The sequence below is a fragment of the Triticum aestivum genome, chromosome 1A (assembly GCF_018294505.1).
Source record: "Triticum aestivum cultivar Chinese Spring chromosome 1A, IWGSC CS RefSeq v2.1, whole genome shotgun sequence".
NCBI classification, from domain to species: domain Eukaryota; kingdom Viridiplantae; phylum Streptophyta; class Magnoliopsida; order Poales; family Poaceae; genus Triticum; species Triticum aestivum.
The window spans coordinates 422,000,706-422,027,471 of record NC_057794.1 but is presented as its reverse complement, the minus strand read 5'-3'; positions in this window follow the sequence as shown (position 1 = coordinate 422,027,471).

The window sequence follows — 26,766 nt, the reverse complement described above, 5'->3', positions numbered from 1 at the left end:
CACAGGAAGAGTAGTTTAATGTACAAACATTGTCGACAAATGGAAATGTAATGAAGAAAAGGATGGGAAAGATATCATTCAAATATATGATGCCTGGTTAAACAGGATGGCATTGCACATTTCACGTATATTATGGCTCGCTAAAAGACATGAGATTGCACAATTCCCATATATGATATAGAAACTAAACATGTGGCATTACAGAACATGTCTAAACTAAGCAGATGACATATATAATGTCAAAAGTAGGGACTACAAGGCAACATATGCATGACATGACTAACATCATCATGCCAAGGTAGAGCAAACACCTTCGGGGGTAAATAGGAGTGGTCAGCAGCGTCTGAATCTGCCTCAGAACAGATATCTTCCTCTGGATTACAATCTGGAGAGGGGTGGGGAGGGTTTGCCATTGAACCCACCATGGAGCGATGTCTGCATGACATTGTATTGCCGCGCAAAACTCTTCTCTTTTTCTCTACATGTTCAGCATGACTGTGTACAATATCTGACATGCATACGAAAAAATATGGTGAGATTATGTAAGGAGAGCATGCAGAAATTTAGAGTGATGGTAACAACCAGTGGATGGATCCAAAAATAATGATAGCAGGCTGATGATTGCTTTAATTTAATAAAAAGATAGATGATGATTGCTTTACTATTTGTTTCCCACCCAAGATGAACAACATAGGCATACCCTAGGTGAACCAGATATTAGACAGAGACACTATTCATTGCTTCCTCAATATGTGCCCCACAACTAATTTAGAACTCAAGTTTGAACATTAATTTGGACCTTATTTGGAGTCCAAGAGGTGAACATGACGATAAAGTAGCAGGTAATTTTAAGCAATGCATAACATAAGCAGAAACAAAAGAGTGTGACCTCTCTTGTGGACCCGTGTACTCCTCAGGTTCATCTGCTGAGTCGATGATGGTGATGCCATTGCGGTGGGTGCCGGTGGCAGGGAAGGAGATATGAGGCGGCGAAAGATGGTCAGGAGTCGTGATGTCTGGTTTGGTGGATGTTTCTGTCGATGGAGTAGCTCAGTTGAGGTGGACGACGTCGCGGCAGGAGCAGGACAAACCACACAAAGTTCCCTTCGACACCTACTTGTAACTGAAGTAATTCTGTAAGGGCTCATTTGGCTTGCATGATTCTAAAAACGCAGGGATAGGAAAAACACCGGAATAGGATAGGAATGCACATGGTAAACAGAGCATTTGTAAACATAGGATTTCTGTCAACTTGAGTGTTTGGTTTATAGGAATTGGAAGAGCATAGGAATGCAAAGAAACATGGCCAAAATAAAGTGAAACCATATGAAAGCGTGTACAATTAGAATGTTATTCTGCCACTAATGCACTTGGCCTTGTTTTCATGCATAGGATTTTGAAAAGTAGGTCCATGTGGATGTTTTTCTTCATTCCTTTCAACAAAATGCATGAATAATTGAATAGTAAGTGCCATTGGAAAATTCCCTATTGCTATGTTTTTTCGTTGAACCAAAATAGCCCTAATGGATCGACATGAATGTATAGTAATAAGTGATGCAAGAAGTGTACAACCTCTTTGCCATAGCCGTGTCGACCTCAACATCATTGGGTTGGTCGCTGAAGCAGTTGAGGCAGAGGTGGCTGTCGGAGGTGTGGAGGAAGATCTGAGGAATCTGTAGACGGCGTCCAGGGCACTGCTCTGTTGTGATTGATCGTTCTATCATTGGAGCAGCCCCGGTGAGCCGTAAGACGTCAAGGCTAAAGCAGCACAAGACAGACATCGTCAATCTCAAGTGGGATTCTAATAGCATCTCCAATAGATGATGTAAAATAGATGTAAAATTTACATCACCAAAAACCACCTGACTACAATAGATGAGGTAAAAACTGTTGACTCTGAACTTAACTATCGAAACTGCAATTTACTGTGGAATCTGAATGTTACTGTCGAAACTGAACGCAATGGTAGCACAGAGGCACTTGACATGTAGTTTAGGAAGGGCCTGCAGTTCATCTTCAACTGCACCCCCTTGAGCTGCCAGCCACCACCGGCCCCAGCGCCGCATCGCTGCCCCAAAACAACTCCCCACTGCCGGTCTGTCGCCGCCCCGGCCAGCCCTATAAGCCCTCCGCCCCACCCTGAACCCTAAGATAGATAGTGGGGTACCTCTCGGGCGAGCCCCCGTCCCTGCTGCGTGGTTCTTCCTTAACTCCGGTGAGCCCCCCTGAAAATCGACTGAGCCAAAAGTCAATTCAATCGACTAAAGTGTAGCTAAATCGGAGCAAAGCAGCAGCACGAGCGAGGGGGAGAGCAACAGCAGCAGCGCGAGCGAGCGAGCGAGAGCCGGAGCAGCAGCATCTGGGCGAGTGAGCGATCGAGCGAGAGCCAGAGCAGCAGCAGTAGATCCGGCTGGTACGGATGCCACCGCCGAAGGGGCCTCACTCTGGGGAGAGCCGCCATGGAGATGTCGCCCGCAGTGCCGGCTTCAAGGTAGCCAGTCCATGGGGGTGCGGGATGGAGCACCATCGGCGCCGGGAGGTCGAGCTAAGGAGAAGGTGCGATGCGATGAGTGTACAACCTCTTTGGTGGCGCCGAGTAGGCCTCGGCTTCATTCGAGGAGTCGGTGAGGATGTTGCGGTTCCGGTGGAGCAGGTTAAGGCGGCGTTGTGGGGATGGAGCAGCCGCGATAGACGAGGCGATCGTCGGAGCAGATCCTTGGAGGTGGAGGACGGGGCGGCTGAACTGGCGAGACGACGAGATGGACGATGGATCCTCGTCCGGGGAGGTGGACGAGGGACATCGAGCTGTTGCGGTGGACGACATCGTCGGGGAAGAGGCTCCGGCTGGGCAGCGGTGAGGTGGCGGACGGAGGAGGGTGGGGTTTCGCGGCTGGAGTGGAGAGGTTATGGCGGCCTGGGATTTCGAATGGCAAAAAGGAGGCGATGGGAGGGGCTGAACCATGACTTAGGGACACGCTTGTCCAAAATGTAGGGTGTGTTACAAAAGTACCCCGCACCGATTTGAACTAGCAGCCCTTTCGGCTCAGGGTTAGAAGGGGGATTTCACGTGTCGGGATTTGGCAGCTGGAGGGAGTTTTCGCGCGCGTTGTAATTTCAGGATAGCAAGGCACGGGTTGTGAAGGCGCCAGTTTTGGGAGCACGATATCTGAATTTTTGGGATATAACAAGGCGCGGGTTGAATTTTAGGGACAAGCCTAACATGTAATATTGTACTTGTACGTACCAAATCAATTCGCACTTCCCTCAACCAAAAAGAAAACAAAAAAAATAAAACTATTCACACCACACAAAGAGAGAGTCTTGCCTTGTTTTACTATAAAATGCTATTTAAAGCTACTCATACCAACAATTTAGTGCAATTAAATGTTATTCGGTAGTATGAATCCATGTTATATCCAATTAAATTTTTTCGCTTGCTGTATAATGCATGTAACCTACTCATACCAACATTTTAGTGCATTCCAAATGTCTATACTACCGCTGCAATTCGAACTGAATTTAAATTCGTTTCTCTATTTCAATAACAATCTACAATCATGATTGTTGCCAACTTCAACCATCATTCATGTATTACCTGAATAACACACCACATGATTACTATAGAGATAGATATGAACTATGTGTACTACATGAACTCAAATTCTATTTTTTGAATACACTTGATGTTGATTCCAAATAATAGTACATTTGATGTACTAACTATATATTCATAATCTAAACCATGTTCCATACGTGTACACCATGTTTATCACACATAGTATAGTGCCCCGCCCCCTACATTATGACAAGTATTTAGACCTGAGCTGCAAAAGCCACACATTAGCCCAAATTATGATCAATGTTCTATATGTTATACGTAGTACTAGCAAGATGCCCATGCGTTCCATAGAACATCAACATGATCAAGGGGAGGCCTAATTTGCAAATATGGAGAGGGGTGTGGGTATCTTTTTTCAAAATTGCCATAGTTTCCTTCCTATCCGTCAGATATAAATCGGATGGCCTATATTGCAGGATGGCACCATCATCAACAACTCCGTTTTTTATAAGAGTAGAGATAAAATATATTATATGTAGTATAACATGTTCATAACCACACCATGTGTATCACCGTTATATATATTCACACATGCGTCGGTTTAAAACACTATGATAAATTCCTCAAATATCTGAATTCGCTTTTTATAATGAAGTATGATCCTCTATTCGTCTTTTACACCCACACAATCCTCTTATCTTTGTAGCTAGCTAGCGCTAACTTTCTCTCGTGCATGCAGACGCCCGCATCCCTCTAACCCTCCCTCAGCATTCTCTAGCTCCATCGTGCAAATTTGTCTTTTCACTTTAGGTCATTCACCCATGGTGTGTGTAGGCCCCCCAGCTCCTTCTTTACGGCACACATCGATCGATATGCCTCTCTAGCCAGGTGTGCCTAGCACAAAACACAAGCTTGCCCCCTTCTCTTATCACCGTCCATGCCTCACTCCCACCACTCTTTTCATCGATCTCGTACTCGCACACTTCTCCCCCCTCGATATAGTATGACTCTTGCACCACCTCCTAGATGCATCCCTCTCTCTCTCTATCCTTCTCCCCATGCCTAATTTGCTTCTAACACACACATGCATGTATACCGATCGATCTCCCAACATATACCTAGGTCGACTTTAACTATTCCCCCCCATCGATCGACGTACCTCACAAGTTATGTCTCTCCTTTCTCTAACAAAGGACAATTGATCTTCCTATGTAGTTATGTCTGCTTACCACATCCATATCGCCCCCCTCATCATTCGTGCATGCCTCCTAACCCGTCTCTCACACGCACGTGCACAAACAGGCAGCCATCCCCTCTCTTATTGATATTCCAGGCGTGCCCTCCAGTTGTCTAGCAAGCCTATCCCACCATTTGTTAGAAGCAACTCCACTACCACCCCCTCCAACACTCTAGCTCCATCTCTCTCCCAACCTTATTCCTCTCCTACACATATGCATGGATGTCGATCGACCTCCCTTAATACATGAGGTAGGCCTCTCTCCTCCTCCACACATATACCAGCCATTGTACCTCTATAGTTAATTAGCTAGGCCTCCCTCCCCTCACCACACACCGATAGTCGGGCGATGTAGGTAGGTATCCATGCCATAGAGACAAACTGCACCTGTCCCCTCTCACGTTCCAGTAGGCAAGCCACTCTATATCTTTGACATGGGCACACAAAAATTCGATGGCACTCTTTATCAATCGCGCATGCACACACACACATCATCCCTCTCTTCGATTCTATGGACACCTCAAGCCGATGATACCTCCACTCTCTTCTCATGGATCTCCCCCTCTATATATATGATATATCCAGGACTCTATTTCACACACATTGCATATGTTACATTTTTTGATTGACCCCCCCCCCCAAAAAAAACTCTCACGAACCCACACACTATATCTCTCTATGTTTGTATCTCTCTCACACAACCCCATGTAGGTGGTGTACGTATACAAGAAGAGAATAGGTGCATCGTGCACATACTCACGCTTCGTGCCTAGCCACACCCGCGTGGGTACATGGTGGAGCTACTTTCTGTACGAAATGGCAGCCCACGTGCTAATTTGAATGCGTGTAGCGGTTGTTTACCTACGGAGGTCGTTTACCACGCGTGCACGAAACAAAGTTCGACTTGATGTGTTGGCACATTATTTTTAAATAAATTTATATCGCTCAATGGCAAGTACACAGAATATAAAACGATTTTTATGGAGAAAAAGGTAGTCCGCTCCACTATATACAATGGAGCCTGCCTGCCTGGTTTGTCTCTCTTCAGAGTATCTCACACAAGGCTGTGGTGGCCTCTCTCTCTCTCACCGTTGGTCACTGATCCGGCAGCATCCCGTCTGCGGGAGGAAAGGGAGGACGTGCATCGTTTCTCTGTTCGACGGCACCGAGGCAGCACGTCCCGATCTGCGGTACACGCCGTTCACTCTGACCAAGCTCTGGCGTGGTAGGGCCTACACCACCTACTCGCTGCCGTAGTTTGGGCAGATTCTGCTCGCCGCCGCTCACCTAGTTACATCCCGACGACCTCCAGGTATCCCCTCCGGCCTTGCTCCACTACCCGTCTTCCCACGTCGATGCATGTGGATCTTCCATAGTTCTTTGCCCAAAACGTAGCACGTCTGGCGTACTTTCCATATTGCAATCTCGTCCTCACACTGTTTTAGACAAACACAACCATGTTGTCATATAGCGACCCGACCTCAAACGTCCAAGCCTCTGTGTATCCGTACCATCCCTGGATCGGTATGCTAGCACACACAGTACATCAATGTATATATCAAAGTGCAATCACATGTATAAATAACGTAAAACTGATATATACCTCATAAGTCTCAGCGGAAACAAACATAAGGGTGTGGAGTCCATCAACGCCAACAGCAAGTTGAGTGTAGACCGTAACCCTACAACGTAACTCTTACTCGTCGTAGAAAATTCCTGCAACATAAGACGTTGCAGCCCTGTAGGTCAGTACATTGAATGTACTGGCAAGGCACATCATAAGAATAATGAACCTATTGTACATGCAATTTGGCTGGTGGAAAGCTCTAAGTTTAGTTTTGTTGCATAAAGCTAGTTTTTCCCTAGAATAAAAGATATTATTCTACCACTATTGTATAGCATAGAATGAGTTGGTAAACCCAACTCAATCCATTCCCAAAGTTTCATTTACAACCCAACTGTTTAATTAAGAGTGATGAGATCTCCCAGCATTTACACTACTAGATGCTCAAGTTGTTCATAACCGGGGACACGGCTAATCGATTTGGTATTAACACTCTGCAGAGGTTTGCGCACTTTTCCCCACAAGACTCGATCGCCTCCCTTGAAATTCTCGCACTGCCTGGAATCTGAGAATAGGATGACCGAGACATAGTCTTTCGAAAGTATTCCCCCTTAACCCACGGATAGGCCGGTACACCTACTCATTCTACATCTGCTAGCCCATCCCAGAAGGGGTCACACTAACTACTCAACTAAGCCAGAGCCCATATTGGCTTGTGGCTGCACACGTAAGCTTCTAGACATGAGAATACGAGTGATCTCTTTGAGCCTGGGCGGACGGACCACTAGTGGTGCACCACCATGGATTTCCCATGCATGCTCCCACTGTACTTCGCCACCATTCAAACGAAACCTCCGCCCAGGTAGTTCATTAAGTTATCTTGGTTCTACTTACTACTTTGTCACTCATCTCCCACAATGAACACTTCCCAATCCACGTCTACATTGGCAAGGCAAAATTAAACTTACGCGGTGGTGACAAAGGTATATGATTCAAACCTACCTCAATGAACTACTAGGTAACGGCATAGCCATCTGGCATCAATAAATCCTACCATGCAATCCTACCACAAAAGGACTAAGTGCATAATATAAAACATAGGTAATTGGAATAATGGTCAAATGTGAACTTGCCTGGTAATAGTTGATGAAGATTATATCACTCTCAGAAATTTACTTAATAGAACTATTCGTCACTCTCCGATGAAAATCTATAAAGTCAAACATTGCATCCACATAAGCATTCATTTCAGAGAAGCAAATAACATGCAACGTGAAAAGACTCGGAAAATCCAAAGGAACACACAACACACTTAACTATCAAAAGTAAATACTAAGTGCAAAACAACATAGGGCATGGGTGCCAAAAATTGTGACGTGGACCACAGTGCCTACTAGGCATACGAGTAAAACTACTATGGACAGATCCTAACGTGTGAAAAAAATATCATGAGATAGGTCCAAGTGATAGGGTTTGGCAACGGTGACACGGTGCAAAAAGAATCACATCAATTGGAGCTACGGTTTAGGAGATATGGTCAATTGAAGTTTGAATTCAAATCTGAATAAAGTTCAAATTTGAATTTGGCCAAAAGTTTTCAAAGTTGGTTTTCTGGATAAAGCTGTTCGAGACGAACATTTTTCGGCTGGTTTCATCGAATTTGGACTTACAGTTAAAAAGTTGTGGCTATTCTAAGTTTAGGGGCTAAACTGCTAATTCCAGGGACTAAACGGTGAAGAAAGTAATCACGAACAGGTCCTGGTCACGTGGCAGATCTCTATGGGCTGCAAGTTGTTTGTTGTGAGGCTTACAAGGCGAACAACCGCTAAATAGGAAAAAAACAGCAACCGCGGCTAAACTAAAGAAAACCAACAATCGGTTTTAATCAAAACCGTTCGGTTGAAATGAACCGCGGTTAACCGATCTAATACTAATAAATAATAATAATAATAATAATAACAAAACGAAGCAAATAGGAGGGTTCTCTTACGATGACGACAACGACGAACAGGGACGGCGGCGCTGGCGTTGGCCGGTGATGGGGCGGCGACTCCAGCGCTCCTCGGCGACAGGGAAGGAGTCAGGGAGGTCGGGCGCGGCGTGGGCAGTCTGGTGGTGGAGGCGGGTGTCCTCGAGGGCGTTGGAGTTGTGCTGCGCAGGGACGATGGCTCCGTGCTCCGGCGAGGACGCAGGTCATCGGGGCGGCGGTTCCGGCGAGACCTAAGCGGCGAAAACATGTCCATAAGATGCGCCTCAGGGAGTAACGAAGATTGACAGAAACAAAGTGAAGGTAGGGGAGTCTACGGCGAGGGAAAACTCCGGCGAGATCCAACATGGCAGTGCGGCGGTTGCGAGGAGCTAGGGACGACGTGGAGTGGCAGAATGGAGAGAGGAGCCTCCGAGGCTTTTATAGGCGCGAGCAGAGGGCTTGGGGTGCAACGGATAAGTTTATCCGCGAGGGCAATGGTGCCGGTGGTTGTGGGAGCGCGAGTGCGTGCTCTATCCGAGCGGAACGAGCTGAGGTTGGAGACGAAGGGCGGCCCCATGCGTCAGCGCAGCAGTGGGTAGCGAGCGCAGGAGGAGCACGCGGCTCATGCGGGCGGCGCTGGCCTCCTGGCGCTGGCCTGGCAGGCCACTGGTGCCCTAGCGCTGCGGCTGGCCGGCGTGTGCGTGCGTGTGTTCTCTTTTTTTTTCTTTTTTTTACACAAAGAAGAACTACAATGGAGAGAAAGTAAATAAAAAAATCTACATAAGCATATTATATACCAAAATGCTCAAAAAAATAGCAGCAATAAGATGAACTATTTTTCAAGTTCAACTAAATTCCATAAAAAATTCCTAAAAGTCAAAGAGCGCTACCATTGCATTTAAAATCAATAAAAATCATTTTTAAAATAGCAAAATGATTTCAAATTTATTTTCTCCTAATTTTCTATTGAAGGGAATCTTATTACCCTTATTTCTATTTATTTACTTTTAGGAGAAAAATAATTTGAATATAATACTAAATAACTCCCAAGAGGATTTGAATTTGGAATTTCAAACAACTTCGAATGGAAAACGAGTTTCAAATAACTTCAAAGTGACTTCCAATTTATCTCTTTGAAACTTCCAACTCTCTTTCTTCAAATATGAAGAAGTCATTTTATGAACTCATTGAGTTGCTTAAAGTTTCTAAATTTGAAACATCTCAATTGAATTTCAAATCATTTTCAAACCCCTTTTCATTTCTTTAAATGGAAGAAGTCATATTATCTTCACTCTAGGGTTTTGTGATGAAATGAATTTGAATTCATGGAGATCAAAATGTAAGATGAAAGTTTTGGGAAAGTCCTTTTATTCCCTCTCATTCAACTTTCAAAAAGTTTAAATTTTCACTCAGTTTCACACAATCATCCACACAACAATAAACAAACAATCATAATAATTTATTTAATATAACATTCCAAAATTTAGAATTTTGGGATGTTACAAACTACCAACCCTAAAATGAGTCTCATCCTCGAGATTCGGAGAGGCTAGAAAAGAGGTTAGGTTTGGAGGGTCTCCTTGAAAATCCATTCATCCACACAAGGTATGGGGTGCTACCACCCTTAGAAGCATGGTTACGCTTCCAACAAAACTCATGTACCCATCCATTGGGTTAACGGTGTCAGTCTTCTCATATTCTCTGGGTCAACTCTTTCACTAGTGCTCTTCTGGTAAGGGCATGACCTTTTCCTCAAAGTCTGGAGTCCTTGCATCAAATAAGGTCCTTCTGAATCTGGGTCTTCTTAGTTGTCAGGCTGTCGCCAATGCTAAACAACTATAGAAATCTCATGGTGGTCAACAATTTCTGGTTCCTCGTGTAGGAAATGGGTCTGGGTTGAATCTCACCATATAACCTATGATTGGCAACGATATCTTGTAAAGGGTTCCATCGTCCTACCATTCTAAGGTTTTTGGCTTATCGTGTCGACACTCTTCTAGGGTTTTAAGTCTCTCTGATTTTCCATCAACATATGATAGCTCGTGATAAAAGTCTCCGGTATGGGGGCCAAACCATCCCATACTTGAATCATTACTACATACGCAGATAGTGAATCACGTATTCTAACACTTGGGCATCCTCACAAGCATTGCAGAACTTCTCTTCTCCACGAACTGGGTTCTGGTAAATCCATTTGTTCTGCAAGTCAAACAAAATCTCTATCGCTTCTTCACAACTCTCGGGTTTACGTAACCTCCTATGGAACGTCTACTGATGAAATCATAGCATCTTCCAGAATTCTTTTCTTCAACAAAATTGTGCTTGTTTCCTTATCAAATCCTGGGTCCTGTGGGTTATGGCCCACTTCAACACTTGTATAACTTTAACTCATCCTTGGAGCTACTATTGTTCCATATTCCAACATTACATCTCCTTTAAATCCAATATCACTTCATTCCTACCTACTCTTGGGGTAACCATCATAAGTAAAACAAAACTCCAACTCATTTGTCGAAACTCCAACTTTATATGGAACAACATTTTCCTTTCCATCGGTCAATTGTTCACACAGACAAGTATCGCCAAAAAATGCACTGGTTCATCCATAATTCATATTCTCTTCATATCAAATCCTTTATTACATCCTTAACCACTACTCAAAACTCAAATTTCAAAAGTACTCTATTACAAAAGCTGTCACCCACATAGTTTGGTATGGTCAAGCATTACTTCCATCTTTATTCATTTGTCCTACTTGAAGATGTTTTAGTCCCACTGGAATTGTGTGATGTGATCCTTGAAATCATCGACCTTTGCTTCATCATGGTGGCCATGAGCTTCATCTCCATCATCTCTGCATGCACCTCCCTCAGGTATTCCTGAGTGTGATGGAGTCTTGCTTCTAGTATTTCTCCAATCTGACGTATGGCTTCCATAGCAGCTTCATGAACAGAATCAAAGAATGTTGCTCGTGGCACTCGAGAAATGAAAAAGTATTGTCCCATAGTCTTTGGGCAAACTCCCTTCACACGGTGGAGGTGTACCTCCACATACCAGAGTTCAACTCCCTTCTACATGAAAGGATAACCCTTGTAAACTGCATCTCCTTCAAGATGAATATGCTTCATCATGTCCTTCAGGATCTTCGGGTAATCCTGATCACTGGTCATGGTCATGATCGTTTCCGGGCCCTTCAGAAAAGACTCGTAAAGGGTTGTCATCTACAGGTATAAGATAGAAGGGGTACTCAGGGTACTGTATGTATTTCCTTGGGTGAAATGTGGTTGTTTTTCTAGGAAAAGTTTGGGGTCAGCTTGTCCATGGGTTCAAGGTTTTAGTCTGGGTGACATAGCGAGAGATGTACTCACAATAAACAAACAACTCATGACACCTCATATGAGATTCCAACCACATCAACTTTTATTGCTTCACGAACCATTACAATTTCCATTTCATAACTCAACTCAACATCCCCAAAAATAAAAGTTTTTTCCACATTTATTACATGCTTTATTCCAATATCAAGATCTCAACTACTCTGCTCAAGCTCTCCTCAGGTCTGAACATTCTCCGGCAAAATGTCCTACTCCTTTGCAGCATAAACAAATGACTTCAGACAAATCCAGGGGCTTCCTGGTGGTTATCTTGGCTCCTTGGGTTCTTGGTTTCCTTGTTGGGCATTTTCTAGTGTAATGACCTAAATCCTTGCACCTATAACAAGCGATTTGACTCAGGTCCTTTTCTGCAGAAATTGGGTTATTCTGGGGATACATGCTCTTTCTCTTCCTCGACTTCTTCGTTCCGATCAATTCTTCTATCTCATGTCGATCAAACTCAACTTCTTCTATCGGGAAGTCTCCCATATACTCTTGGTTTTCCTTCATGCAATACTGCGAAAATGTCCTCCTTCTCCACATGAATAGCAATCATTGGAGTAAAATCGGTTTAGGCTTTCTCCATCAAGGTCGTCAACATCTTGTTTCATCACCGGTTTTCTTAAACTTCCCCTGAGGGCTTCTTTCACTGCTTCCTTCTGCTGCTTCGTAATTTCTTGTACCTTGGGATAAATATGACACTGGGCAGGGTAGTGCGTAGTTCCTTCACACAAGAAACAAGTAACCTGCCTAGTTGGACATTCTTCACCTTGGTGATTTCCTTCACAATGAGGGCATCCATCCTTGTGTTCTTCATGGGTATGTCCTATCTCACCACAAATCTTGCATGCACAAGGTTTCTTCATTTTATTGCCATAGGGCTTCTGAATAAGACGAGACCTTAGTAGAGTCATCTTGAATTCCTCCCAAGTTTTTGCTCCATTACATCCTTGTATGGCCTGATGCATTTTCCACCAGGTTGCAGCACTTTTTGTAAAGTACTGAAGAGCGTATTGAACCTCATACTTTCTTGCAACCAAATTGCTCCCGAAGTGATTCTCCATGTTTTGAATCCATAGCTCTACCTCTAACTGAGTGATCGGTCCAGAGAATAGTCCATATTCATTCATCATCTATTGGTCCAAGGGTTTTGGGATGAGATACGAGAGGGGGATAAAGATATACACACAATACACACAATATAGTTTTGAAAATAAGTTTTATTTGTGGCTGTTAGGAAAAACATCAAACAACGACAGCTCACAAACATCGCATCTAACGTGAGTATACAACAGGGGTTTGGTCTTCTAAAGGTCATATAAATCTTGGAATTTGTCGGTGTCTTCAAATTCTTCAATTCTTCAGAGGCTTCGACTATTGTAGCTTCAACTATTCTAGTGTATGGTGAAGTCTGATATCTTGTCGTTCTCGTAGTGGTCTCATCAGTTGATCCTCCCTGTGGTCAAAGGGGAAAAGGGGTATTGTCTAACTATTTGGGGTAAAAGGAAAGATTTGATAAAGCTCGGAAAAGAAGAGAGGTAAAGGATCTTTTTGAAAATTAAGTTTTAGAGAAATCCTTTCCTATGGGCTTTCCAGTTTCTAGGGTCACGTCCTACAGTCAACATGTGCTCTGATACAATCTATATAGCGACCCAACCTCAAAAGGCCAAGCCTCTGTGTATCCGTACCATCCCTGGATCGGTATGCTAGCACACACAGTACATCAATGTATATATCAAAGTGCAATCACATGTATAAATAACGTAAAACTGATATATACCTCATAAGTCTCAGCGGAAACAAACATAAGGGTGTGGAGTCCATCAACGCCAACGGCAAGTTGAGTGTAGACCGTAACCCTACAACGTAACTCTTACTCGTCGTAGAAAATTCCTGCAACATAAGACGTTGCAGCCCTGTAGGTCAGTACATTGAATGTACTGGCAAGTCACATCATAAGAATAATGAACCTATTGTACATGCAATTTGGCTGGTGGAAAGCTCTAAGTTTAGTTTTGTTGCATAAAGCTAGTTTTTCCCTAGAATAAAAGATATTATTCTACCACTACTGTATAGCATAGGATGAGTTGGTAAACCCAACTCAATCCATTCCCAAAGTTTCATTTAAAACCCAACTGTTTAATTAAGAGTGATGAGATCTCCCAGCATTTCCACTACTAGATGCTCAAGTTGTCCGTAACCGGGGACACGACTAATCGATTAGGTTTTAACACTCTGCAGAGGTTTGCGCACTTTTCCCCACAAGACTCGATCGCCTCCCTTGAAGTTCTCGCACTGCCTGGTGTCTGAGAATAGGATGACCGAGACATAGTCTTTCGAAAGTATTCCCCCTTAACCCATGGATAGGCCGGTACACCTACTCATTCTACATCTGCTAGCCCATCCCGGAAGGGGTCACACTAACTACTCAACTAAGCCAGAGCCCATATTGGCTTGTGGCTGCACACGTAAGCTTCTAGACATGAGAATACGAGTGATCTCTTTGAGCCTGGGCGGACGGACCACTAGTGGTGCACCACCATGGATTTCCAATGCATGCTCCCACTGTACTTCGCCACCATTCAAACCAAACCTCCGCCCAGGTAGTTCATTAACTTATCTTGGTTCTACTTACTACTTTGTCACTCATCTCCCACAATGAACACTTCCCAATCCACGTCTACATTGGCAAGGCAAAATTAAACTTACGCGGTGGTGACAAAGGTATATGATTCAAACCTACCTCAATGAACTACTAGGTAATGGCATAGCCATCTGGCATCAATAAATCCTACCATGCAATGCTACCACAAAAGGACTAAGTGCATAATATAAAACATAGGTAATTGGAATAATGGTCAAATGTGAACTTGCCTGGTAATAGTTGATGAAGATTATATCACTCTCAGAAATTTACTTAATAGAACTATTCGTCACTCTCCGATGAAAATCTATAAAGTCAAACATTGCATCCACATAAGCAATCATTTCAGAGAAGCAAATAACATGCAACATGAAAAGACTCGGAAAATCCAAAGGAACACACAACACACTTAACTATCAAAACAACATAGGGCATGGGTGCTAAAAATTGTGACGTGGACCACAGTGCCTACTAGGCATACGAGTAAAACTACTATGGACAGATCCTAATGTGTGAAAAGAATATCGTGAGATAGGTCCAAGTGATAGGGTTTGGCAACGGTGACACGGTGCAAAAAGAATCACATCAATCGGAGCTACGGTTTAGGAGATATGGTCAATTGAAGTTTGAATTCAAATCTGAATAAAGTTCAAATTTGAATTTGGCCAAAAGTTTTTCAAAGTTGGTTTTCTGGATAAAGCTATTCAAGACGAACATTTTGCGGCTGGTTTCATCGAATTTGGACTTACGGTTAAAAAGTTGTGGCTATTCTAAGTTTAGGGGCTAAACTACTAATTCCAGGGACTGAACGGTGAAGAAAGTAATCACGAACAGGTCCTGGCCACGTGGCAGATTTCTATGGGCTGCAAGTTGTTCGCTGTGAGGCTTACAGGGCGAACAACCTCTAAATAGGAAAAAAAGCAGCAACCGCGGCTAAACTAAAGAAAACCAACAAACGGTTTTAATCAAAACCGTTCGGTTTAAACGAACCGTGGTTAACCGATCTAATACAAATAAATAGTAATAATAATAACTAAACGAAGCGAACAGGAGGGTTCTCTTACGATGACGACAACGCCGAACAGGGACGGCGGCTCTGGCGTTGGCCGGTGATGGGGCGGCGACTCCGGCGCTCCTCGGCGATAGGGAAGGAGTCAGGGAAGTCGGGCGCGGCGTGGGCATTCTGGTGGTGGAGGTGGGTGTCCTCGAGGGTGTTGGAGTTGTGCTGCACAAGGACGAAGGATCCGTGCTCTGGCGAGGATGCAGGTCGTCGGGCCGGCGGTTCCGGTGAGACCTAGGCGGCGAAAACATGTCCATAAGATGCGCCTCAGGGAGTAATGAAGATTGATAGAAACAAAGTGAAGGTAGGGGAGTCTACGGCGAGGGAAAACTCTGGCAAGATACTCCGACTCCGGCGAGATCCAACACGGCAGTGCGGCGGTTGCGAGGAGCTAGGGACGACGTGGAGTGGCAGAATGGAGAGAGAAGCCTCCGAGGCTTTTATAGGCGCGAGCAGAGGGCTCGGGGTGCAACGGATAAGTTTATCCGCGAGGGCAATGGTGCCGGTGGTTGCGGGAGCGCGAGTGCATGCTCTATCTGAGCGGAACGAGCGGAGGTTGGAGACAAAGGGCGGGCCCCATGCGTCAGCACACCAACGGGTAGCGAGCGCAGGAGGAGCACGCGGCTCATGCGGGCGGCGCTGGCCTCCTGGCGCTGGCCTGGCAAGCCACTGGTGCCCTAGCGCTGCGGCTGGCCCATGGCCTCGCTGGCCTGTGGCTGGGCCGGCTGGTCGGCGCGTGCGTGCGTGTGTTCTCTTTTTAAGCATATTATATACCAAAATGCTCAGAAAAATAGCAGCAATAAGATGAACTATTTTTCAAGTTCAACTAAATTCCATAAAAAATTCCTAAAAGTCAAAGAGCGCTACCATTGCATTTAAAATCAATAAAAATCATTTTTAAAATAGCAAAATGATTTCAAATTTATTTTCTCCTAATTTTCTATTGAAGGGAATCATTTTACCCTTATTTCTATTTATTTATTTTTAGGAGAAAAATAATTTGAATATAATACTAAATAACTCCCAAGAGGATTTGAATTTGGAATTTCAAACAACTTCGAATGGAAAACGAGTTTCAAATAACTTCAAAGTGACTTCCAATTTATCTCTTTGAAATTTCCAACTCTCTTTCTTCAAATATGAAGAAGTCATTTTATGAACTCATTGAGTTGCTTAAAGTTTCTAAATTTGAAATATCTCAATTGAATTTCAAATCATTTTCAAACCCCTTTTCATTTCCTTAAATGGAAGAAGTCATATTATCTTCACTCTAGGGTTTTGTGATGAAATGAATTTGAATTCATGGAGATCAAAATGTAAGATGAAAGTTTTGGGAAAGCCCTTTTATTCCCTCTCATTCAACTTTCAAAAAGTTTCAATTTTCACTCAGTTTCACACAATCATCCACACAATAATAAACAAACAATCATAATAATTTATTTAATATAACATTCCAAAATTTAGAATTTTGGGATGTTACATGTTATCTTCCCTTAGGACAAGGAATATGCTTCTTTTTTGTCGTAGCATGCGTCATCAACTGTTATTGGCCAGTAATTGTTTCCTTTCCACCTCTTCTTTTGCAAACAGGGCTATCCATTTCACCTCGTTGCTATTGCGACCTTTTGGTGAACTGCACAAATCACTTTTTTCTTTAGAGTGTTTTGTGCAGTTCTGCCAAAATGTCACACGGGCAACGTCTCTTCATTTCATTGCGATTGCACAAAGGGAGATTGGTTTTGCTCTGTCCTCCCCATTTAACTCCGAGCCTAATCTTCTCCAACTAGTTAGTCTTAAGAGAGACTGCAAAGGTGACCGGCTTCTATTTGTGTGTTTATTGTTTCATTAGCAGTCCTCTGTTATCGTAATCACACTTAATATCTTTGGAACAGGGACGCTCAGCTCTATTTTAGTGGAACTGCACAAAATGATCAGAATGTTGCATGCTCCAGACAACTACTTTTTTCCCCCAACATGCCTTGTTGATTTAGACAGAGCTAGGGGGACATTGCTGCCAATCAAAGTATGGATCAATTTTAATTTAACACCTTCTCACAACTTTGTCTTCAGTTGTGATGTAAATATTAGCTCTGATTAGCAAGGAAGTTAGTTTTTTATTATTTCCGAAAGAGCATCGATGGCAAGACACACGAAACAAAAGCTGAAAGCTCACACCCTTGTACAATTTCATGTCGCTAGAAAATTATTTGTATAGTACATCAATTATGTAAACAAATGCTGGAAGCTTGATAGCATTGCCAGAAGCCTCTTCGGCATCTGGGTCCATGTGCCATGCACAAAATTATACTCCTTCGTTCCTAAATATTTGTATTTTTACAAATTTCAAATGGGCATATTTTAGAGTGTAGATTCACTCATTTTGCTTCATATGTGTACTCCCTCCGTTCTTAAATATTTTTCTTTCTAGAGATTTCAACAAGTGACTACATACGGAGCAAAATGAGTGAATCTACACTCTAAATTATGTCTATATACATCGTATGTAGTAGTCCATTTGAATCTCTAAAAAGACAAATAATTGAGTTGTCACTCGTTGAAATTCTCTAGAAAGACACATACTCTGGAGTATATTTAAGAACTGAGGGGGTAGTGCACAGCCGCATGGGAGACTCAGACTGGTCGTTGCGCCGCATTAATAGTGAGTAATGAGCAGTCAAATCATAAGCCCCACCTTTCCCACTGTAAGTTGCTCAGAATAAGCAACCATCAATACGCTCTTCTTTGAATCCGCTCATACTACTCCATATGTCACTGTTTATAGAGCGCGCTTCAGAAAAAGAGAAAATCTCCGGGACCAAGGCGACTAGCGATCGGCCTGAAAAATAGCATTGGTAGATATAGCATGGCGTCTATTACTAGAGGAAATAATGCGCACACACATGCATGCAATGTTTCCACCCCGGGTAGACACATGCATGCACTTACTCCACTCTGTAGTACTACATCGAGAGAAAATTGCGGTTACCATGCCCTAATTAATTGAGCATTAAACCAAACACGTCTAAAGTCTCTCTAGTGGTGGAAATGCATTGAGAGAAATGCGTCATAATGAAGCACGCCCTGTAAACTATGATGAAGGGAGGAGTAGTATGAAGGTGCAAAACCAAGTACGCGTATGGCCAGTCAGTCAACGCACCTCCTCTTGGCATATCACTAACATGTGGGACTGGAGTGTGAGCAAACCGATCTCAATTGATGGCAAAATGGCCAACCCGCCGTTCCTTGAGAGAGACGAGGAGCGAGAACACACAGACGGGATCGCACGGAGGCCAAGATATATTCGAGCATGGTTGATCGATATCATCATTACATTTTGGGCTGCCGTTTTCTGCCCTTCTCCGGAATAAATGTGTACTTTATCAAAGATTAAGAAAAATAAGAGTACATAGGCTCCACCATGCGGTTCTAGTAGTAGTACTACTCTTACTACTAAACCTTGTGCTTGGCTCTTCGCCTCTTCGTGAAGTCGAACAATGATGGTACTCCGCATGTTCGGTACTACAGTGTATGCCTCTGGCAATCTGACACCGAATGAACTGATGCATGTCCACCGCCTGGGCGAGGGTACGTTGCATTAGTCAAAAGGCATAAGCAAGCTTCACCTTGTCCTGCAAGCTTCTCCTCGTTCTGCGAGTTGACGGGACACACCAACAAGTAGTGCTAGTCTATACTCCCTCCTTTCCGGTTAATATGGCTTAATCTTTTTTGCGGGTAAATGAGAGAGCTTTATTCATATATAAGCATTCTTAGGACGATCAGCCAAGACACTGGTCACTAGGAAGCGAGGTACCCTGCAAAAAAAGAAGTAGGAAGCGAGGTGTTTCATCAAGCCAGCTCTCGGCCACATTCAAAGTGCAGCAAGCACGGTTCGCACAAAGATGCGCCGCAAGGTTTGCTGACCTGTTTACATGCTAGATAACAAAAAAAGAGGAAATATTACCGGGCGCTCCTATTTGTAACAGGATATGAGCTAGAATTAAGCGAGAATTGTGGCGAGTGTTCCATGCAATCAACTTCCATTATCACATGCGAGAACCCTCGAAGAGAACCAAATGTGTTGAGGATTGCTTTATCACATTTTAAAAATATAATAAGAGTGCAGATGCTCCTCTATCCGGTTCCTAGTACTACCTCTATAGACTATAGTAGTAGTAATAGTACTAGTAAACTTTGCACTTGGCTATTCGCCTCTTCGGGAAGTGCAACAATAATAGTACTACTAGTATAGTGTAAGCTTCTGGCAATCTGACATCGAATTAACTGTTGCACGTCCACCGCCTGAGCAAAGGACAACTTGCATTAGTCAAAAGTTTCTCCTTGTCCTGCGATCCACCACGCGCAAGCTTCTCCCATCCTGCAAGCTTCTCCTGGTTCGGCAAGTTGACGGGACACAACAAAGTAATGCTAGTCCATACTGCCTCCTCTCCGGTTAATATGGCTTACTTTCAAACGAGATAAATACACTGTCTGTCACTGTATATTTGTAAAAATACGGTCAGTGGACTTCATAATACGCTCATTGCGCTCAATATATACATTTTCCGGTGTTTATATGGTCACTAGCTCTCCCTGGCTGACTATGTGTGTGCATGTATGTGTAGGTTGAGCACTTGAGCGTGACCGTGTGTGTTCCGTCGTGTGCTCGAACATGCATGCATTAGGGCGTCGTGCGCGTTTTTGCGTCCATGTGTACGTGTGACTATTGCATACACGTAGGGGGAGTACGTGTAGGGGCCACTAATGGAGCAGTCAAATCACACAGTAAGTTAGTCGGAAGAAGCAACCATCATTTCACTCTTCAATGACATGTACGCAATATAAAATGGTTGATATGGAGAGAAAAAGAAAACCACTATATATACACTAGCAGGAGCCTAAGCTACAAGCCTGCTTGCTTGGGTTGCTCTCTTCACAAGCATAGAACGACGGTGGCCACACCTCTGGTCACATATCCGTCCTGATCCCGCAGCTGGGGGAAGGGAACAATGCTGTGCGTAGACGCGGTCGACATCGGCGAGGGAGAAAATCCACAGTCGGTGCGTCCCAATCGGGGGTCACCGCGGTATGCGCCGATGCCGCGTCCCAACCACCCTTCTAGCTACAGCCCGACGTCCCAGGTAGTCCATCTTCCTTTTGAAGCCGGCTTGCTCCACTGCCGCAGCTCCCCGCGTACCTCCATCTCTATGTCGCTTTGTTGGTCGAAAAGGAATGAAAATGGAGTGAAAAGTTTCCGTTTTTCTAGAGAAAAAATGGAAACGGAGAGAAACCAATGTTTCGTTTCGTCGGATCGCGCCATTGTGCAAAACCAACATTTAAATCACGTCTGTAGCGTTCGTGTCTCACCCTCCTCGAGGGCTCGACCCCACACGGTCGCTCAGCATGCCACTCACCGCAAATCGAGTATACGATAACTTTCCCGCCTGCTTGTCAATGGATCGCGCCATGGAGTACTAGTACTACTGGAAGAGATTGACGAGTTGGGGAGGACAGCTAGCTGTAGCACGGACTCCCAGGAACTTTTTACATGCATGTTGTGGCCGGCTATTGCAACCTTTGAACACGGAGCGGTCGCGTGCACCAGGAAGCGGCGTGGGCGACACTCTCTCGGCCGGCGTGCCGCTTCAATGCCGGCGCCAGTGAGGGGTCATGTCCGCTCTGGCCGGGCATGAATGTGGCACTTGTAGGATGTGGGTTTGCGGCTAACCCTTACGGTTCAAACACTGGGGTGTGCGCATTATTTCCCTCCTACCGATCTACGCTCTAGCTCGCTAAGATCTTGCGGGCGAACTCGACGAACTCGCAACACAGAAAGACACGGGGTTTATATTGGTTCGGGCCACCATTGTGGTGTAATACCCTACTCCAGTGTGGTGGTGGTGGATTGCCTCTTAGGCTGATGATGAACAATATAAGGGAAGAAGAGCCTCCTGAGGTTGAGGTGTTCTTGTGCTTTCGGACTTGTGTGTATCTCTGGGTCCGATGAGATCTCTCCCCTCTATTGTGGTGGCTAGTCCTATTTATAGAGGCCCTGCTCCTCTTCCCAAATGTCGAGCGGTAAGGGAGCCAACAATGGTGGGAAAATTTGAAGGGGGCAGCTAGTACAAGCTATCCTGACAAAAGCGGTCTTCGCCCGTGAAAAGCTCTGGGGTGACGCCGTCTTGGGCTCCATGATGACCTCTGTCTTGCAGTCCATGGTCTTGGTCTTGTTGTACCAAAATGGCAACCTTTGCCCGAGGCCTCGGTACTCCGCGGCTGCGCTTGCCCCCTTTGCACCAAAGAGGAAACAAGGACGCTGCGTGTGCTGGCGCCCGCCTGGCGCCCGCCTGGTGTCGATCGTCATGGCTCGTGCCACGAGAGCCTCGTGAGGTTTGCCTCGCCTTGATATCTCCGCCCCTCGTGAGCCTGCCTGACTAGGCCGCTCAGGAGGAGGTCTTGCATCATTCGCCTCGCGAGGCTTGGGCCCTCGTGAGGGTCTTGGATGCTTTGTTGATGAAGATGGGCCGTATGGCCTGCTGGCTACGCCACGCCGTGGGCCACAGGCAGGCATGTCTGGGGACCCCCGTTCCCAGAACACCGACAGTAGCCCCCAAGCCCAAGGTGCGCTTGGGCTTGGCTTCGCGGTGAAGCCAAGGGTCAAGTTCGGAGCACCGCGGGCCCCCAAAAGCATGTGGCCTCGGTCGACGCGTGGCGGTTGATTGGGCGTGGGCGTCTCCGCTTCCCCATGCTGCCCTTGAATCCGCCTGGCTATGCGGCCCGTATGGCCTACACAGTTATTTTTCCTTTGCCACGCCTGGTTCTTCCAATCTCCCTGCTTCCTCGATGCCCTGCTCCACCTTCTCAATCCGACCAGTGTTCTGCCCGCTTCACCGCCATGGCGCCGAAACAAGCCGAAAAGGGGAAGAAACCTCTGTCCTTGCCAACTGCGCCTCCATCCTTCGAGCCGGCGCTCGACCGGCCTTGGGTGCTCAACGACGAGGCCATGGGCAAGGTGCGTCCCATGCTCGCCTCCAACTTCAACGAGTGGGGAGAGACGCCGGCCTGTCCTGCGTCTCGCTCCAGCATGGCTCGGGCAGTCACCGAGGTTCCGATCTTCATTGATGCCCTCTGGGCTGGCCTGCTTCCTCCCTTCTCCGCCTTCTTCAACGCGGTGCTCGAGCACTATCAGATCCACATGCTCCATCTCAACCCTCAATCTGTGACCCTTCTTGCCATCTTTGCTTTCGTGTGTGAGGCCGTCATGGGCATCACCCCCTCCGTGGCACTCCTCTGCCACTTCTTCTCACTACATCTCACCGGTGCCCGGTAGAGCTCAGGGTGTGTGGGCTTCCAGGCTGTGGCTGCGACAGCAGGCATGGGGATCGACTTCGAGCTCCCTTCATCCGCGAGCGAGTTCCGCACGTGATGGGTGTTTGTTGATGCCGATGTGCTCAACCCTCTGCTCCAAGCTCTGGTGGGGCCCGCCATTCCAAACTCCGGCTGGGGCCACCAGAAGCTCACGAGCCCCTGCCTTGCCCCCGTCTGGGCTAGGCTAAGGTGGTTGAAGGACCTTGGCGTGACTGCGCCCATGGTGGTGAGGGAGTTCATCAGGCGTCGAGTTGCTCCGGTTCAGCGCCATTCTCGCCCGATGTGGGACTTGCTCAGCAGACAGGACAACATGAGGGTTCAGGAGGAGGGGCTTCCTCTCGCTGCGTGGCAAACGGTGCTCACGGTCCTATCTGTTGTCCCTCTGTCGGACGAGATGCCCAGGAAAAGCTGCATGTTGTACCACTGCGAGAACAAGGTCACCTTTGCCGCTAACATGCCTTCCTTTGATGAGTGGGGGCTGCGCCCAATTGGCTTGGTGGGGCCCTGCGAGAATCCCATCATCGTGGTCACATTCTTTGCCGCCGGTGTCGAGCTCGTCCCAGGTGACGGTGCGGGGGAGCGAGCTGCGACGGGGGCCGACTGCTCAGGTGCTGAGGAGCACATGCCGGGTGGTGATCCGGGGGCGTCGTCCTCGGGGGCCTACGACCCCCCTCCTGAGGCACCGATTGCCGAGGAGATGCGGCATGCGGCTCCCGAGGTTGAGGCTCCAGGAGCCTCGGGAGGTCGCAGTGAGAAGGAGCTGGGCTGTTCGCCACAGCCAGGCTCCTCTGAGGCTATCCCTCTTGGTTCTTCTTCAGCTCCGCCGTGCGGCGGCCGTCAGGTCCAGCGCTTCCATCGCCTTTGTGTGGACGTCGAGGAGCTCCGCAAGAGGAAGGGATCCCCCAGTGGCAGCAACATCTTTGGGCCGTTGAAGCGACGGAAGTACATCGTTATCGACGAGTAAGTACATTATCTTGGTGATCTTCTATGTGCCACCTTCCTTTCCTGACGATTGTTCCCTCTGGTCCCCTTCTGCTAAGGCCACGAAATCTCCAGAGAAGAAGCTCCCTCTCGTCCCATCGCGCCCGCCAAGCTCCAGCGCTACAGGCTCGGACGCTGCCCACAGCGTGGGGTCAGCCAGGGGAGTTGGTCCATCATCAAGGCGCCCCGAGCTTGCGCCTTCGCTGTCCTTTCTTTGCGGCCTTGCTCGGAGCGCAGCAGGCGACCCAATGGCTCCTCCCCTGGTCACGGTTGGTAGCTGGCTAGCCTCGATCATGGAGTCTTCTTCAAGCAGCGGGCTTTGTTCGGTTTGGGCCCCTCACGAGGGTCAACTGGCGCCTAGGGCCATGCCAGCCCCCAGCCCCCAATCGGGAGGTGGTGCGCCACTTGATGCTCCACCCGCAGCCCCCGAGGTGGAGGACGAGGTGGGCCGAGCGTTTGAGCTCGAGCGCGAGCACAACGTGGTCCGCAATGAGCTCTTCCAGGATGCGATGGGCGCAATGAACCGCCTTGGTGAAGAGCTCGCTGGTGTCGACTCGCGTCTTGAGGCTGAAGGTCTTCGGTTGGTGGAGGAGCGGCGCAAGCTATGAGTGGTCATCAACCTTGGTCGTTATCATCGCGACCTCGAGAACGCGAAGGCTGTGGCGTCCCTCAAGATTGCCAATGTGGCCCGCTCACGAGCTTTGGAAGAAGCTCATGAGGCCGATTGCCGCTGCGAGGCTGCGAAGGAGTGTGCGTGGGAGCTCCAGGCCTGGAGCGTGTCCCTTGAGCAGCAGGTCGAGGTGCGCGGGGCCGCCCTTGCATTGATGAGGGGGACGCCTGCGGAGGAAGAGGAGGTCCGGCAGCGCAAGGAGACGCTAGCCCTGGAAGCCATGGAGCGCAGCCTCGAGCTCGAGCGACTGGAGACGAGGGAGCGTCAAGTAGCTCAAGCTGAAGATGTCATCGAGGCCCGCGAGGCCGAAGTCGTGGAGGAGATCAATCGCCGAGTGGCCATGGTTCATGCAGATCTGGAGGGCAGGTACGACTTGAAGCTGAAGCTCGCCGGTCAGGAGGGTGTGGGCAGGGCCGCCGCCCTCAGGCCCAGGTTGGACGAGGCCGAGAGGCGTGCGGAGGCCACAACCGCCGCCCTGGTTACGGCGCAGGCGGACTTAGCCTCCGCCCGCGCCGAGCTGCTTTCCCTGTGTAGACGAATTGATGACGCTGAGGCCGTCGCTCGGCAAAACAGGGAGGAAGTGCTTCAACGCCGAACGCTGGAGCGCGAGCATGCTCCTATGCTTCAAGACCTTCGGAACAAGGCCAACACCACCCTGGGTTATATCTGCGATGAGAACGCCTCGACCCCTCACTCAAGTGACTACACCAGCCACCTGACCTTCTTCACCAAGGTGGTGACGCGCCTAGAGGCTTAATCTGCCAGAGCTCGGCAGCTTGTGGAGGAGAGGGGTCGTGACCTGCTTCAGCGTGCCTTCTCCCGTGTCTTCAGCCACCTTCTGAATGCCGACCCCAACTTCGACTTCGATGCCGCCATTTCCCCTGTACCCATGGCCGTCCGGGGCGACCTGGCACGTTGAGTAGAGGACCATGTCGACGCGTTGGTCAGGGCCTTCACCTCGGAGAACGATGGGGTGGTGGTCATCACAGACGAAGGTGACGTGGTCAACGACGGCGATGGGGGCGTCATCGACGGCGTCGATGATTCCGACGAAGATGATGACGATGCGAGTGACGCGTCCATGAACGATGCAGCGAGCGATATCTCCGGCGCATATTCTCCTGTTGTTTTATTCCGCACGCAAAACTCAGGCATGGCCCTTGGAAAACTTGTAAGAGCATTTTGAGAGGGGGAGCCCCTCGTGTAAGCAAATCACAGTTTTTACTTTCCTATGTGATGTGGGTATGTGTCCTTGTGAGCTCATGAAGCTGGGGGTGAGTTTCCCGACGTGGTTTACCTTAGTCAGCGCCAACTTAGGGCTGGGTCGTGAGGCGACGAGTTCCTGAGAATCCTGCGGAGCTTATCGCCCCGTTTGAGGGGGCCCCGCAAGGGGTGAGCACCAGGCGTAGTGCTAGCGCGTGCTTTGCGCGGTCCAGCTCGCGAGGAGCTTTGCAAGGGGAAGGCGATGGACATGAGTCCCAAACCAAACAAGATCCAAAAGGCAAAAAGCTCGAACGAGAAAGGCACCCCCCGCGCACATCGATAAAAATTCAGCTTCAACTCAAGTCCAGATCCAGAAGGCAAAGCCACAGAAAGAGAGATCCAAAGCAAAAGGCCGCGTCCGGCACCTAGTCTAGTCTTCAGGTCTTCAAGTCTTCTCACCAGCGCGGAGCTAAGTGCTGTCCACTAGGCGTGGGAGGGAGCCCCAGGGCCTAAGGTCGGCGCTCCTGAGACTCCGGGGCGTGTATAGCCCCAACTCATTATTACGTGAGAATGTCAGGGGCGGCGAGCTTCACAGGCACCAGGCCTTCTTCACAGGTACCAGCCTTGCTTCATATTGCTAGACAAGGGCCCCGCCTGGCGCCACCCTTGACCTCCTTTGAGCCGACCGAAGACCAGGACGACACAAAGGAGGGAAAGAGGACGCCAACGGTTCCCTCGGCGACCACGGGTCCTCTGCCGGGGGAAGGGTTGTTGAAGCCACCCCGGTAGAGGGCCTACCTCCGGGTGTCTCCTGGTTTCGCGTGCCTTGGGGAGGGGCCTTGCTCTTGGCTCCCTCCCGGCGGCCCCCAGCATGTCTCCCTTGTTGAAACGGGTGCCGCCGTGCCAGGGTTGCCGATCGATGCTGCAACCTAATTCATCTGCAGCCCATGGTTAGCATAAGCCTGTTCCCGAGAGGTTAGCGGTACCTTGTAGTTGCTGTCGCCGGCGCGATCCTTGTGGTTATCCGCTGGCTCTTGGAAGGCTTCGACTCCTAGCGCCCCTTCTCCCCAATCTTCTCCAACGAATGAGCCGATGTCGTCCTCTGGTGCGTACCCTTGGTCCATCATGCAGGGCACGTAG